We start from the raw sequence: 16,563 nt of genomic DNA, 5'->3' as shown, positions 1-16,563 counted from the left end.
GGATCTCTTGGTTCCTGGACCCAGGATGGAGTAGGTAGACCGAGCAAAGTTCTCCAGAGAACACCACAGGACTGCACTTCACCTTTCCCAGACCCTGTAAACTATCCATTCACTTATAAGTTACCCCACAAAATAAACCTCCCTCTTAACTACGTGGAGTGGCCTTAAAAATTTCACCAATATCTGGATATGAAACATTCAAGTGGAACTTCGTCAATCTACCACAGGCAACCGCCTTTTAAAAAATGAAAGTTTGAGAAGTGGGGACATCTCTCCCAGACATACAACTTGGGGGCTGGCTAACCCACACCTCTGCTGACAGGGTTGGCTCTGTTGTGCTACCCTGGAAAGGTGCAGGGCCTGATCTCTTGCAGCTGTTGCTGGGGTGGGGGTGGGGTGGGGAGGGTGAAGGTGGGGCTAGGGGGTAGAGAACACCCTCTAGCTCTGATGATCATAGGCCACCTCTCCCGTCTGCCCCAGGCATTGATGGGCAGGGTGAGAGGGCAACCTTCCCCAGCTCTTCCTGTCTTCAGGGCTGGCTCACTAATACTTCTACCACAGGACCTGCTCTCCCGAGTGCTGCAGTTGGTGATGGGCAGGGACAGCTCTCCTGCTCTTTTGACCTCAGGGCCAGCTCTCCCACCTGCCCCAGGCAGTGATGTGGAAGGGAGAACAGATGTCTTTCCCTTGACCATGCTGCCACAAGACAGATGAGAAATAGAGACAGTACTCCAATGCTCACGTCTTCAGGGCCGTCTCACCCTCACCTGCACTTACAGGGTCGGCTCTGTTGTGCTACCCTGGGGAGGTGTAGGACCTGCTCTTCAGTGTTGCAGCTGGTGGGGGTCAGGGACAACTCTACTACTCTCATGACCAGAAGACCAGCTCTCCCACATGCCCCAGGTGTTGATGGGCTGGGGCGGGGGGGGGGGGCATCTCTCCCCAGCCCATGACAAAACATGTGGCAGATAAGGGTTGGAGCTGGGTCTCCCACACACGTGTCCTCAGGGTTGGCTCAACTGTGCTCTCATCAACAGGATCAGCTCTTCTGTGCTTTCCAGAGAAAGTGCAGACCTTGCTTTCCTGTTGCTGCTGTGCAGGGAGTCAGCTCCCTCACCATCTCAGCCCACTCCCTTCTTCTCTTGTCTCTTCAGATATGCCTCTGTCCATAGGACCTGAACCATTCTCTCTCTCCCACAAAGCACAATAGCATACCTCTGCTCACTCTCATAGTTCCCATCTGTCTGGTGCTGCAAGGTATCTGTCATGTGGCCACATGGACAGGGCAATGATGCCCTCCTTTCTTCCCATCAATGCCTGAGGGACAGAGAATGAATGGGATCAAGATACATGATGTGAAAGACACATAGAATAAATAATTTTTTAAGAAATAAAGGTTAATTTATTTTATACGCATCAATAGTTTCCGTGTAGGTATATAGGTATGGCACATGCACTACTGGGTTTTGAGAAGTCCAGAAAGGACACTGGATTACTTGAAACTGGAGTTACAGATGGTTGTGAGCTATCATACAGATACTGGGAAATAAACCAAGGTCATGTGGAAGAGCACTAAGTGCTCTTAACTACCGAGTCACCTCTCATGCTGTAAGTCATGACACTCTTAAAGGAAACTGACTGCTCTCCTAGTAGCTAGCAATTGTCAATAGCTCCTTGGCCACAGGTGGGCGTTTATAATTGTTTCTAGCTCCATCCTTTTACTTTAAAATGTCCTTGCCGGGCGTGGTGGCGCACGCCTTTAATCCCAGCACTTGGGAGGCAGAGGCAGGCGGATCTTTGTGAGTTCGAGGCCAGCCTGGGCTACCAAGTGAGCTCCAGGAAAGACGCAAAGCTACACAGAGAAACCCTGTCTCGAAAAAAAAAAAAAAAACCAAATAAATAAATAAATAAATAAATAAAATGTCCTCATTTCTGGAAGTCTAAACTAAACTAAGGATGGGACAAAATCTGCAATTGCATTCAAAGTTATTAAACATGCTGGCCTGGTCCACAACAGATGCTGTATCACTGCTTTATAAAAGGTAAAAATGTTGCCTTGATAAAACTGCTTGCCTTAGAACAAACTGAAATCACATGTTACCACAGAGACGGTAACAGAATGAAGGCTTATTTTTGAAGAGACGAAATAATTGAGAATGTAGGGAGGGAACATGTACATGTTGTTGTAGAAAAGTCAGAACATATCTTTATTGTAAATCACTGTTACTTACTATGGGAAAGAAGGTAACTTCCTATATCACATATGCCAGGAAGAATGCAGACTGAATAGGCTGAAGTCACCTCAGTTTGCCAGAGATATGAGTTCTAAAAACAGAAGAAAAATCTATACATTCTTTAAAAATACATGCTTTAAGCTCGTTGACTAATAGTTAATACATTAAATAGAAATCAGGTTATATTTTAAATTGACAGATTAAATAGAAAGAACAATGAAAGGCAATAAAAAATGATGAACTCAGTAGACCAATGTGGTCAAAACCAGTGGAAAACATTGTGGCTTAGTATAGCCTGTAAATTTCAAATACATAAATATATCTTATCATTTTATTTACTTATTTTACTTATTTTATTATCAGCACCATAGATTAGCTGTAACGTGTGAACACACACAAACTGAATGGTTAAACAGTTGGGGAGTATTCACTCAGAGCTTTGAGAAGTCTGAAATAAACATTCAGGCGGGACCTCTCTCCCTTGTCATGCCGCAAATCCTTCCTGTGTGTCCCTGTAAGCTGGAGGCTCCCAATACGGTGGGTTATAGGTATATCACACCAATATTTACATCCTATCAGCTGGGCCTTCTTCTCTCTGTGTCTGAGTGTCTTCCTCATGTAATCTCGTAAGAGCATCACTTAACCACATGAATTGTACTTAGATCTAATATATCACCTGAGAAGGCTCTTTGAGAAAGACACAGTCTGAAGTATGGGAGCATAAATATAATAAAAAGTACTGGACCTATTAAACCTAAAATTCAAAAGTTCATCAGTTCTATAGAACTCAAAATAAGACAAAATATGCTACATGGGTTGGCAGAATTTGGATAAACAAAACTAAATCACTTAAATCAAGCCTATTTTTAAGCAACAATAAAAGCAAAACAGTTGAGGAAATAAAAACATAAAAATAAAAGCAAGTGTTAAGGAGCCTGATGTGAAAAGTGATATTTAATCATAAATATTCCTCAGCATGCCATGATGGAACCCATTAGTTTGAGTGCTAACCTAAAGGGATTTTAAAAATAAAACAAGAAAAGACTCAAAAAAGCAGGCAACCTTACCCAACAGCATGGCTGTGGCTCCAGCCGTGACTTTACAGAGGGCAGGGATTCTGGGAATGAAATGTGTATGATCTCATTAATGAAATCATCATTCTTCTCATTTATTTTGCATGACATTTGGTGAGTCTGCCTTCTTGAATGTTGGTCTCCTAGTCAAACTATTGACTGTCATAACTGGACTAACTCTTTTGTTGAATAGTGTGTCATATCAGATCTCCAGCCTGATGAGACAGTCTCTGAAATCTGAACCAGAAGTATCTTTCTCTTAGCATCTGGCAATGCTACTACAACCGAAGTCATCACAGGTTCAGTACGTTTCATTGGTCAATAAAAGGGATACAGAAAACCAGGAATGAATGTAAGAAATATTAAATAATTACATATGAGTAAAATTTTAAATGCTAGAGAAAGGAATTCAAAGAAAATAAAACAAGATATCTACCTGATTGTGAATTCTAAAATCGATTCACGAATGGTCAAATTTTATGTTTCAAATTCTCTTTGTAATTTTCAATTGCGGTGAAGAGTCACCATGTGCAAGGAAACTTACAAATAAAAACATGTAATTGGAGGCTCACAGTGACTAGTATGTCGGGGAGCATGGCAGGAGGCAGGCAAGCAGAGTGCCTGTATAGTAGCTGAGATCTTGCATCTGCTTCACAAGCACATGCTGGGGAGCTCACAGGGAAGGATACAGGCTTTTGATACATCAGTGCCCGGCCCCAGTAACACATCTTCTCTAGCAAGACAACACTGAACAATTCCACCAAAGACTGAGTATTCAAATATGCAAACCTATGAAGGCCATTCTGTTTCAGAAGACCACAAAATAGAGTCATAAAAATGGAAGCTGAAAACTTGGGGATTTATTTATGACATCTCCATAAGGAGTGGTATCAGAAGGAGTACAACAATCTCTGTAATGTTAAAATATATCTTTAATATAAAAGGAATGGGAAAGTAGAATAAAAATGACAAGGATGAATAATATTTTAAAGCCATATTTTAGACAAAGAAGTTATATACTATATTATATATATATTATGTTTTATATATATATATAATGTTCAAGTCAAGGAGTATATTTAAAATAGTTCAACGACCTAAAATAAAACCTTAAATATAAGAAATGATGAGTACTTAATAAGACAGGCCCATTGACAAATGGAATTATATATTATTTATAGTTATTAATTTTTCACACTATATCCAATAAATATACAGACTGTTGTTATGTCAATGAAACATTGTAAAAGATAAATAAGCACTGAAAATTTCCAAAAGTCCGAAATTTGTCATAAAATGTATAAAACAGTCTTTCTACCAAACTGAATGAGAAATATCCACATTTTTTGACATTTTGGGTACCTTGTATTTATGAAATCCCATACTATAAATCAACTACCCACTGGAATATTTGCAGTTTGCTCAGAAGATTAAAAAAGAGGTAGCATACTTAGTGAAATTTTCTTTCACAAGCTTTGTGTGACTGACTAATCTGAAATAGTTGCCTGGTCTCATCTGCTGTGCATTTCAATCCGTACTGTATGTTATACTACTGTTGGTAATGATGAACATATTTTTAAGCAGCACTAATAATTATAATATTTTACTTCTAGTTATCAAGTACTTTGTAAACATTCCTTCATCCACATGATGCTATCTAAAAATTACTTTTAATTACTTATTTTTGAAATTATAGTATAATATATAGTATAATGTATCCTATCATTTTCCTGTGCCCTTTCCTTCTTCTAAAACTTCCATTTTTGGCTCTCTTTCAAATTTATGACCTCTTTTTTTTTCATTAGTAATTGTTATATCCATATGTGTGAGGGAAGACTGTTTTTTCCCAGTTTCAGCATTCCTTAATTCCATGCAGTTCTTTGCCTGTGACTGAGTGTTGTAAGCTTTACACGTTTGTTGTCTATGTTCAATTAAAGTTTGGGGAGTCATACAGGTGAGACGTTCTGGGTATTATTTCTGATGTTAGTAGGAGACATAATGTCATAGCAAGCTCCCTAAACTTCTGGCTCTTACAATCTTTCGTTCTCCTCTTCAACAATGTTCCCTGAGTTTAAGGTGCAAGAGTTTCTTTGTAGATATATCCTCTGGGACTGGTTTTCACAACTTTGCATTATTATTATTTTTTTTAATTTTTCTTTTTTCATGTATCACATCCCCACCATGATTTCCCCTCCCTCTTCTCCTCCCAGTCTCTCCACCCCACTTTCTCTCTCACCCAGATCCACTCCTCCTCCATTTCCCTTCAGAAAAGGACAGGCCGCATAGGGATATATACCAAACAAGGTATATAAATTTGCAATAAGACTAGGCACATCCCCTTATATTGAGACTGGATGAGGCAACCCAGCAGGAAGAAAAGTGTCTCCCAAACTGGTAAAAGAGTCAGAGAGAGGTCCGATCAGACTGTTAGGTGTCCCAAGAAAAGAGTAAGCTACACAAACATAACATATGCAGAGCCCCTAGGTCAGACCCATACACGCTTGCTGACAGTGGGTTCAATCTCTGTGAGCTCCTTTGAGCCATGGTTAGTTGATCCTATGGGCCCCTCTCTGGCTCTCACAATCCTTTTTCACCCTCTTCCTAAGGATTCCCTGAGCTCTGCCTAATGTTTGGCTGTGGGATTCTGCATTTGCTCCCATCAGTTGCTGAATAGAGCCTTTCTGATGACAATTATGCTAAGCTCCAGTACACAAATATAGTAGAGTATCACTAGGAATCATTTCATTGCCCTTTTAATTTTACTTATTCATTTATTATTTACTTTGCTGATCATGTTTGGTTCTATTATAGGTCTCAGATCTATCTGCCTCCAGTTTTTGGCCCTCCAGGCAGTGTTAGGCCTGAGATAACCTCGTGTGGCATAGATCTCAAATTGGATCAGTCATTGGTTGGCCACTCCCAAAGTTTGTGCCACTTTTATCTCAGCACATTTTGCAGACAGTTGTAGATCAATTCTCAATTTTGGAGGAAAGCTCTAGATTGATTTCCAAAGTGGTTGTACAAGTTTGTACTCCGTCCATCAATGGAGGAGTGTTCCCCTTGTTCCACATTATATTTAGCATGAGCTGTCACTTGTGGCTTTTATCTTAGCCATTCTGACAGATGTAAGATGGAATCTCAGAATCATTTTGACATGCATCTCCATGGATGTTGAACATTTTTCAAGTGTTTCTCAGCCATTTGAGATTCTTCTGTTGAGAATTCTGTGTTTAGATCTCTACCCTATTTTTTAATTGCATTATTTGGTTTGTTAATATCTAGTTTCTTGAGTTCTTTGTATGTTTTGGGTATTAGCCCTCTGTCAAATGTGGAGATGGTGAAAATATTTTCCCATTCCGAGAGCTGCTGTTTCATCCTATTGTTGATGCCCTTTTCCTTACACAAGCTTCTCAGTTTCATAGGGTTCCATTGATTAATTGTCCATCTTAGTAGTTGGGCTATCAGCATTCTATTTAGGAAGCTGTCTTCAGTGCCAATGCATTCTTCTAGGTTCAGTGTAGTACAGCTTGAAATCAGAGACTGCAATACCTCTGGAAATTCTTTTATTGTATAGGATTGTTTCAGTTATCCTTTGTTTTTTGTTTTTCTTTTTTGTATGAAGTTGAACATTGTTCTTTCAAGTTCTGTAAGAATTTGGTAGGGATTGAATTGAAACTGTAGATTATTTTTGGTAAGATAGTCGTTCTTACTATATTAAACATGCCAAATCATGAGCATGGGAGATCTTTTCAAATAATGATATTTTATGCTATTTGTGGATATTGTAAAGGGTGTTCTTTCCCTGATTTCTTTCTCAGGCCATTTATCATTTGTGTCTAGGAAGAATAGTGATGTTCTTGAGTTACTGAATCCAGCCACTTCACTGAAGGTGTTTATCAGTTTTAGGAGTTTCCCTCATAGAATTTTTGGGGTTGCTTACATATACTATCATATATATCATATATCTGCATATAGTGATACTTTGACTCCTTTCTTTCCAATTTGAATCTCCTTGATCACCTTTTGTTGTCTTATTGGTCTAGCTAGAACTTTAAGTACTATATTGAATACACATTGAGAGAGTGGACAACCTTATCTTGTCCCAGATTTCAGTGGAATTGCTTTAATTTTTCTGTCCATTTACATTATGTAGGGTTAGGCTTGTTGTGAATTGCCTTTATTATGCTTAGGGGTGTCCCTTGTAACCCTGATCACTCCAAGACTTTTATCATGAAGGAGTGTTGGATTTTGTCAAAGGATTTTTCAGTATCTAATGAAATAATCATGTAGTTTATTTTTTTCAAGTTTGTTTATAGGATGAATACATTGACAGATTTTCATATGTTGAACCATCTCTGCATCCCTGGGATGAGGCCTACTTGATCATGGTGTATGACCATTTTGATATGTTCTTGGTTTCAGTTTGCAAGTATTTTATTGATTATTTTTACATCAAATTCAGAGAAATTGGTCTTAATTCTCTTATTGAATCTTTGTGCAGTTTGAGTATTAGGGTGACTGGCTACATAAAATGAACTTGACAATGTATCTTCTGTTTATATTTTGTGGAATACTTTGAAAAATTTTGGTATTATCTCTTCTTTGAATGCCTGGTAGAATTCTATGCTAAAAGTCTCTGGCCCTTGACTTTTTTTTCTGTGTTTTTTGCTTGGATTTTTAATGACTGCTTCTATTTCATTAGAGGTCATAGATCTATTTATATTGCCTACCTGATCTTGATTTAATTTTGGTAATGGTGATGTTTATCAAGAAAATTTCCATTTCTTTTAGATTTTACAATTTTGTGGAGTACAGGTTTTTGAAGTATTACCTAATAAATCTTTGAATTTCCTCGGTGTCTACTGTGCCCTGTACTAGAGTGCCAGGTAACAACTCTGCATTTTAATTTGTTGTGGTTTTATTCAATGACATCTGTCTGTTGCAAAGAGATATTTTCTTTATGAGAGGTGAGGACTACGTCTACTTGTGGATATAACTAGAAATATTTAGAATATATTTAGGAATTGTGCTTTTTTAATATGATGGGTATAGTTTTTCATTTAAGATTTATGACTTAATGCATGTAAGTTCATGATTTCACCTTTAACTTTTTTTACATCTGAATAGTATTCCATAATGTATATAAGTCATATTTTTATATATTTGTGAAGAAAGGCACTTAGATTGTTTACATTTCCTAGATATGATGAATAGTACATCAGTGAACATGGCTGAGCAATTATCCCTAGAGTAGGGAGTCAAGTCCTTTGGGCATATGCCAAAGAGTGTTATACTTTGGCCATAGGAAAGATTTAATTTTAGTGTTTTTAAAATTCCCCACATTGATTTCCACAGTGGCTGCCCCAGTTTGTAAACATATCAACAGTGAATGAGGATTTCTTTTTCCACCTTGACTTAAATATTGTTGTTAGTGATTTTTTGTCATTCTTATTTGTATAATATGAAATCTCAAAGTTGTTTGATTTACATTTCTCTAATTGCAGGTTAATCTGCTACATTGTTGAATGTATCTTTCTTGAAGTTTTGTGGTAGAATTTTTGGGATACCTTATGTGAAGTCTCATAGCTGCAAATTATGATAGTTTTACTTCTTCTTTCTCTATATCTATCCTTTCAGTTGTTTAATCTTGCCTCTGTGCTCCAGCTAGGACTTCAGGCATATTATTGAAAAAGAATGGGCATAGTGGACTTCACTGTCTCATTCCTGACTTAAGGAAGATTGCTTGAGTTTGTCTATTTAGGATGATGTTGACTGCAGTCTTTTCATCTATAGCTTTTACTATGTCAAGGCTTGTTGCCTCTAGCGCTACATTCTGTAGGACTTTTTATCATGTATGCATGCTAGATTTTTCTCTATGTTCTCTTTTTGGACTAGTAAAATACTTTTATAACTTTGTGTTAAAGTCCATTTTTATGGTTTATTACTTTTATTGACTTGCAAATGTTTAACCATCTGGATTCTTCTTTTCTTCTCCTTCCTATATCCCTGCTATTTGTAGAATTGGACTTTTCATAGTTTCCCAGATATGCTGAATATTTGGTGCCTAGATTTTTTTTGGGGGGGGGGTTGTTAAGACTTCACATTTTCTTTAACTGAGGTATCCATTTCCTCTACCTTGTTTTCAACTCTCAAGATATACTATTTCATGCATTGTACTCTGTATGTGTGATTTTCCTCTGAGCTTTTATTAGCTTTCTAAATTTTTCTTTTCCAGCTTTATCTCGGTTTTTGCTTTTCTTTTGTGATTCTATATCTACTTTCATGTCTTCTGTTTGTTTCTCTTTTTTCTCTCTAAACTTCAGAACTCCAAATTAAAAGAAACGAGAGTTTCTTTTAAAAGAAATGGTATGAGAGCAACATAAATACAATAACAGCTTATTTTAAATACCAAAATTTAAGATAGTCACTTAAGTAATCACAGCATCGCTTTATTTCACAGGGCCAAAACATACAGAGGACCAATGTGGAAATGAGATTAAGAAGAACAGAGGACAAGCTACAGAGAACAACATTAAAGCAATAATCACGTGCTGTTGAAAATATCCTAAACTGAGTGGATCATTCATTTTCAATACATATAGCTTAATTTTATTTTTAATTGAAAATAGATTCTTTTATAATACAATGTATCCTGATTATACTTTTCTTTTCATCCACTCCTTCCAGTTATTCCTCACCTCCTCATGTCTCTAGTCCAGGCCTCTTCTGTCTATCACTAGAAAAGAACAGGCCTCTAAGAGACAACAAGTAAAATGACAAAATAAATTATAATAAGGTGACACAAAAACTGTTATATTGAAGTTGGACACAGCAAACAAACAGGAGGAAAATAATTTTAAGCGCAGGCATAAGATGACTGGATAAGTCACTGCTCTATGAGTATAGCATAATATCATTAGGAATAATATATACATACATAAGGAGTCATATATATGTATATCTACATATATATCTACACACACACACATACACACACACACACACACACACACACACATATGTAATCAGTAGTAGTGTTTGATTTTACCCTAGGTCACTTGGCTGTCTGTTTATCTCTTTCTTGTCTACTTATAGACAGTAGATAGATGGATTTCATTTGTGAAATCATTCAGTCAGTTTGTATATGATGTTTTGAGAATGTATTGAAGCTGTTGCTATTTAAAGTCCTTTGTATTATTTGTGGTCATTATGTTGTGTGTTTTGATGGTGTTTGTGTGTGTTCTCAGTAATACATTGTTTTTAATAATTATGCTTCAGATTTCTTATTACACTTTCTCAGTTATTAATCTCTTCAGTCAAAATATTGTTTTATTTGTTTTCCTTTTGTTTGGTATGTTGAGCATAAATTTTTTAGGATGTTATTATCATGGCAACATTTTCTTTTCCCTTCAACTATGGCAGATAACTTTGGCTGAGTATAATAACATAGGATGGCCACTGTAGTGTTTAAGTACTCAGAATGCATTGGTCTAGGCTGTTCTGGCTCTAAAAGCTACCATTGACAAATCAGCTGTTATTGTGAAGGTCTTTCCTTCATAAGATTTTTTTTCTCTTGAGGCTATCATTACACTTTATTTTCTGTATATTTAGTGTTTCAACTATGATATGCCGTAGGTGTTTCATTTTATGACCTTGTATGTTTGGTGTTCTTTGTGCCTTGTCTATTGGTTATGTTATGGCACTCAGTGATTTGGGAAAGCTTTTGTGTATGATATTGATAAAGATCTGCTCTATGCCACTCACTTGAAATTCTTCTCCTTCATCTTTACCAATAATTCAAAAGTTTGTTTTTTTATTGCATCCAACATTTTCTGTATGTTGCACTCCTGCATTTTGATTTATTTATTCTTTTTTCATATTCTGTAATTATTTTATCTAAATCCTCTACTTTGTCTCCATGTCTAATTATTCTGTCTTCTACTTGATCTTTTCTACATGCAAGGCTTCTCATCGAGTATGTTAGTTTGCTTATTGTGTTTATCAATTCAACTTCATTTCTGCTTGAGTGTCCTTCACTGTGTCTTTCTCTTTATTGGATTCCATTCTGCAGTTCTGTAAATACACACATCATGGTGTCCACATTTTTTTTTTGTCTTTGTTTTTACTTGAACATCACTCAGGCATTTGTTCTCATTAATTTCATTGAGTTGTTTCTTTATGCCATTTTACAAACTCCTTGAAATCTTTGATGAAGATTTTGATTATGCTTTTAAATTCTATGGCCTAGATTTCAAATAGGTAATTCTCATTGACAAACATCTCTACAAAACATGTAGATTTTGCAGAGGAAACACTGCTTTATCTATCGTATTATTTGTGTATTTGTGATGCCATCTGGGAACGTGGACTTCTGATGTTAATTCAATGTCTGATATGGACAGAGCAGGTTGGAGCAGAAAGGATGTGAAAACAAGTTGTGCTTTAGAGAATCGCTTTGGTGGAATGAAGTCAAGTGGACAGAGGGGAGTGTGCTGGTGTATAGGATGTGCCTCCTGGTCCAGTCCTGGAGTGTGGGAGTGTTTATCAGTGAATGTAGGTGTTGGATATGGTGTGGGAAGGCCATGTAGTTGGTCACATATAGGTTAAGTCCTGGCAAAAATATAGAGCTTGGTTGCAGTGCAGGTAGGTTGGCCAGACTCTTGGTGTTTATTCTGGGCCCAATCTGGGGATTTGGGAAGGGTGTGTGGAAGGAAGGACCAGGCAGATTCATTAGTCTAGATGTTAGAACCAAATAAGCTGAATGTGGTTGGGTTGGAGATTGGATGTGATATGATAGGGACCTGTGGGTGCATAGCAAGTAGAGATGAATCTGGCCAATTCTGAAGGTAGATTGTGATTTACATATAACTCATTATTATTGAAATCTCAATGCTACATAATTTCATGACGAAATAGTAATTCTTCTTCTTACCTTCATTATCACTTTGTGTTTTCTGAGTGCTATACTGGTAGGGAGATCAATATTTTTGCATATGGACATGAATAGTTATTAGCCACTAACTACAATTTCTTCACTTGAAAATAGGCAAAGTAATACATTAAAATGTAATATGATTACTAAATGAACTTCTGCAAGGAATTGCAAAGCAAGTGATATATATGTATTAAACTGGATTTTCTGTTACAGAATTTTAAATTGCTTCTTCTCACAACTTAACTCTATACATATTTTCCCATTCATGTAAATATGCTATCACTATGTCATAAGCTGATTTTGTTTTATCTTCATGTTCCCCTTTAAATTGAAATGTGTTTGAAGGATGAAATCTAATATAAGGAACATGTGTCTGAGGTAAATTTACAAAGGCAGTAAAAAAAAAAAAACTCATGGAACATATAAAATAGCTCAGAGTTCTAGAATGTGGAGTTAATGCTGACAATACACCGTGCAATGTGCTTATCCTGTCTTTATTATCCTCATCTGTATTCGAGAGGTTCTCCTGGGATTGCCTTTTCTTGCTTATGGAATTTTGTTGACACATTAGATGTCAGCATCCAAAAAATTTATGGAGTGGAACAGAAGGGTGTTTCCTTCTTAAAGTTTTATGTACCCAGATTTTTGTCTCCTGATGTGGCAACTGGGATTATCTTTGGATCTTGTGCTTGGATTTTTGCCAGGATATATTTGAAGAGTAAAGAGAAGAAAGGAGAGAGATACCAAAGTTTGAGATAGAAAGCATGTGTTTAAAATCAGATGTGTTTTTACTTAGATAGGTCTACATAATATCAACATTTTTTGCTTTTAGGACTATGTATATACATATTTTACATAGTCAATTAACTTGATACATATATTATTATGTGTGTGTGTGTGTGTTTCCTCTATTAAGTTGTTTTCTATGATGATCTTTTACACTGTCTTTTAGAGATAACTAATTATATTTTATATAAGGCACACATAGACACTTTTCATTATGTTACTCTGGCTCAGAATGTACTGTTCTTAACCTTCATTCTCTTTCCATTTCAAATCTCCTGTGTTTCAGAGGTATCAAAGTTAATAGCATCAAACTCCGAGCTCAAACCCCACAACTCACTAAATGGTTGAGCTGTTGTAAGGAAGTCAATGCTTTGCCACAGACAATTTTACAGTTATTGGATTTAGTCCCTTAAATACTTATGAATCAGTATAAGTGAACAGAGTACACAAACATATATATCAACATGTTTTTGATAGAGTAAGTAATGTTCATGGATAGTAATAAGTCACATTTAGTGTTTCTAGGAAATAAATCTATTTTAATGTAGAAAATATTTGCCACAGATATTTTAATATTATATTAACTAATAGAATTTCAGAAATTTTTATTTAGTTATTCATATCTTCATATAAAAATGACAAGATATGTAGAAAACATTTCATTGTCAACCATCAGAAATCTATGTAAAGTCTTATAGTTCTCCAATGAACATTTGTTGAATGCTTTTATCTAAGGAAGTGTTAAACAATGAAAAGGAGAAATTGAGTGACTATCTTTAGCTATACTAATAGTCATAAGAAGGCTCTAGGCTTTAGTTAAACTGTCCTATAGTAAAAAATGCAATCAAGCCGGGCGTGGTGGCGCACGCCTTTAATCCCAGCACTCGGGAGGCAGAGCCAGGCAGATCGCTGTGAGTTCGAGGCCAGCCTGGGCTACCAAGTGAGCTCCAGGAAAGGCGCAAAGCTACACAGAGAAACCCTGTCTCGAAAAAACCAAAAAAAAAAAAAAAATGCAATCAAGTGTTGCTCTGAAGACCCAGAATATAATTCTAACTTTCAGGATTTAATTTTACATAGAAAACATGTAATTTTAAAAGAATGCATTGAGTTTTATGTATAAAATTTAAGGGAAAATGAATAGCAGAATAAAAATTTTAAAAAGAAAATACATAAAGAACAGATAAAAGTATATACATATATACTTTTAAATGTGTGTGTGTGTGTGTGTGTGTGTGTGTGTGTGTGTGTGTGTGTGTGTTGCACCCAGTAACTACCGGTATACAATCAACAGCTCTCTAATTGGACTTAAGACATGTTCAACAAGAAGGAAACAATGTCTGGTACTGAAAACCTAGCTAAGTGCTCAGTGCCTGTGAAATCATCATTATTGGAGGAGAATCTACAACTAGTATTTTAACAAACCAGCATAATACTAATCTCTAACGATAATCTATAGCATTGTCCATTATACCCACACATTAAGTATAGTCTTACTCCTCACAAAGGTAACTTATCTTCACACTAGATGGAGACTATTACTGAAAACCACAACCATTCAAAATCCAAATTTGTGGAGTCCAGTCTCATGGGTACATCTGCAAAACACTCACTGTCCTAAAGATCTCGTCAAGATGATACAAAAGTATTATAACAGCCAGCACATTAGGGAGTTTGCTGTGAGATTGTGTCTCTGAGTGATATCATAACCTACACTCAGGAAGTCTTACTGTGGGATGTTCTGTATGTTAAATGTGTTGCTCTGATTGGTTAATAAATAAAACACCGATTGGCCATCAGCCAGGCAGGAAGTATAGGTGGGACAAGGAGAGAGGGAATTCTGGGAAGTGGAAGGCTGAGGCAAAGAGACACTGCCAGCTGCCACCATGAAAAGCAAGATGTAAGGCCGGGCGGTGGTGGCGCAGGCCTTTAATCCCAGCACTCGGGAGGCAGAGCCAGGCGGATCTCTGTGAGTTCAAGGCCAGCCTGGGCTACCAAGTGAGTTCCAGGAAAAGGCACAAAGCTACACAGAGAAACCCTGTCTCGAAAAACCAAAAAAAAAAAAAAAAAAAAAAAAAAAAAAAAAAAAAAAAAAAAAAAGAAAAAAAGAAAGAAAAGCAAGATGTAAGGTACTGGTAAGCCATGGGCCACGTGGCAACTTATAGACTAATAGAAATGGGTTAATTTAGGATATAAGTTAGCAGAAAGCCTGAACCATTAGGCTAAACAATTTAAATAATATAAGCATCTGTGTGTTTATTTTATAAGTGGGCTGTCGGACTGCTGGGGCTTGGTGGGGCTAGGGGAGAAAACTCTCTAGCTACAAACTCTCACCAATATGACTGTCAAAATATGAGCTGAATGAGGACAACAGCAACGACCACATTAAAGTGGATAGAAGGAAACCTGAGGGTCCTTAACCAAAGGACTACAGGCAACTGAGGAAATCTGGGAGCAGGAGAGGTGGTCACGAGGATAGGGCACACAAATTAGTTGTCCAATGCCAAATGGCCAGCCCTGAAAACATACATGCAAGTAATATTTTACAGACTGAAAAGTATATATCTAGGAATATATATGTATATAATATACAATAACAATTAGAAAAAAAAGAGGCCATGCATTTGAAGAAGAGTGGGGTGGTTATATGGGAGAGTTTGTAGGGAGGGAAGAGAAGAGAGAAATGTTCTGATTATATCATAATCTAAACTTAAAGACAAATCAAAGAAATGTTTGTATATACTACTGTTTTACTATGGAAACTAGTGTTCAATATTCACATCAATGAAAAACTGACACTTGGGCTACTTTTACCAGGGTAATAGAAGATCTCACTTCGAATGTCTTTCCATAGGAAGAGGACTCAGTAATAACATAAACAAAGATTTACCATAAACCTTTGTTTTCACATCATACATAGTGGAGTTATAATGTGTCCGTATGGAGAAGCGAGGAGATTCCTAAGCATAGCATTGTAGCACAAGTGGGCAATGAAGTCCTTTGAAGTCTTTGACCTACAAATGGACTTTCAAATATGGACTTCAAAACTGTTGCTTTTTCAGTCATGTGACAATGCCCCTCTTATATTGAAGAAACAGTTCAGTCTTCTTGTATGTTCTTTTCTTTGTTTGGATAGCATCTACATATTATTAATGATTTTTTTTAGTCTTTTTTATTTTTTTTTATTTTACAATACTATTCAGTTCTACATAATAGCCACAGATTTCCTTGTTCTCTCCCTTCCTGCCCCCTCCCCTTCCCCCCAGCCCACCCCCCATTCCCACCTCCTCCAGATAAAGGTCTCCCCCAAGGACTGGGATCGACCTGATAGACTCAGTCCAGGCAGGTCCAGTCCCCTCCTCCCAGATTGAGCCAAGCGCCCTGCATAAGTCCCAGGTTTCAAACAGCTAACTCATGCAATGAGCCCAGGACCTGGTACCACTGCCTAGATGCCTCCCAAACAGATCAAGCCAATCGACTGTCTTACCTATTCAGAGGGCCTGATCCAGTTGGGGGCCCCTCATCCTTTGGTTCATAG

The sequence above is a fragment of the Peromyscus leucopus genome, chromosome 13, assembly GCF_004664715.2.
Source record: "Peromyscus leucopus breed LL Stock chromosome 13, UCI_PerLeu_2.1, whole genome shotgun sequence".
In the NCBI taxonomy this organism is placed as follows: Eukaryota; Metazoa; Chordata; class Mammalia; order Rodentia; family Cricetidae; genus Peromyscus; species Peromyscus leucopus.
The sequence above is the reverse complement of the archived record's forward strand: the minus strand, read 5'-3'. Positions refer to the sequence as shown.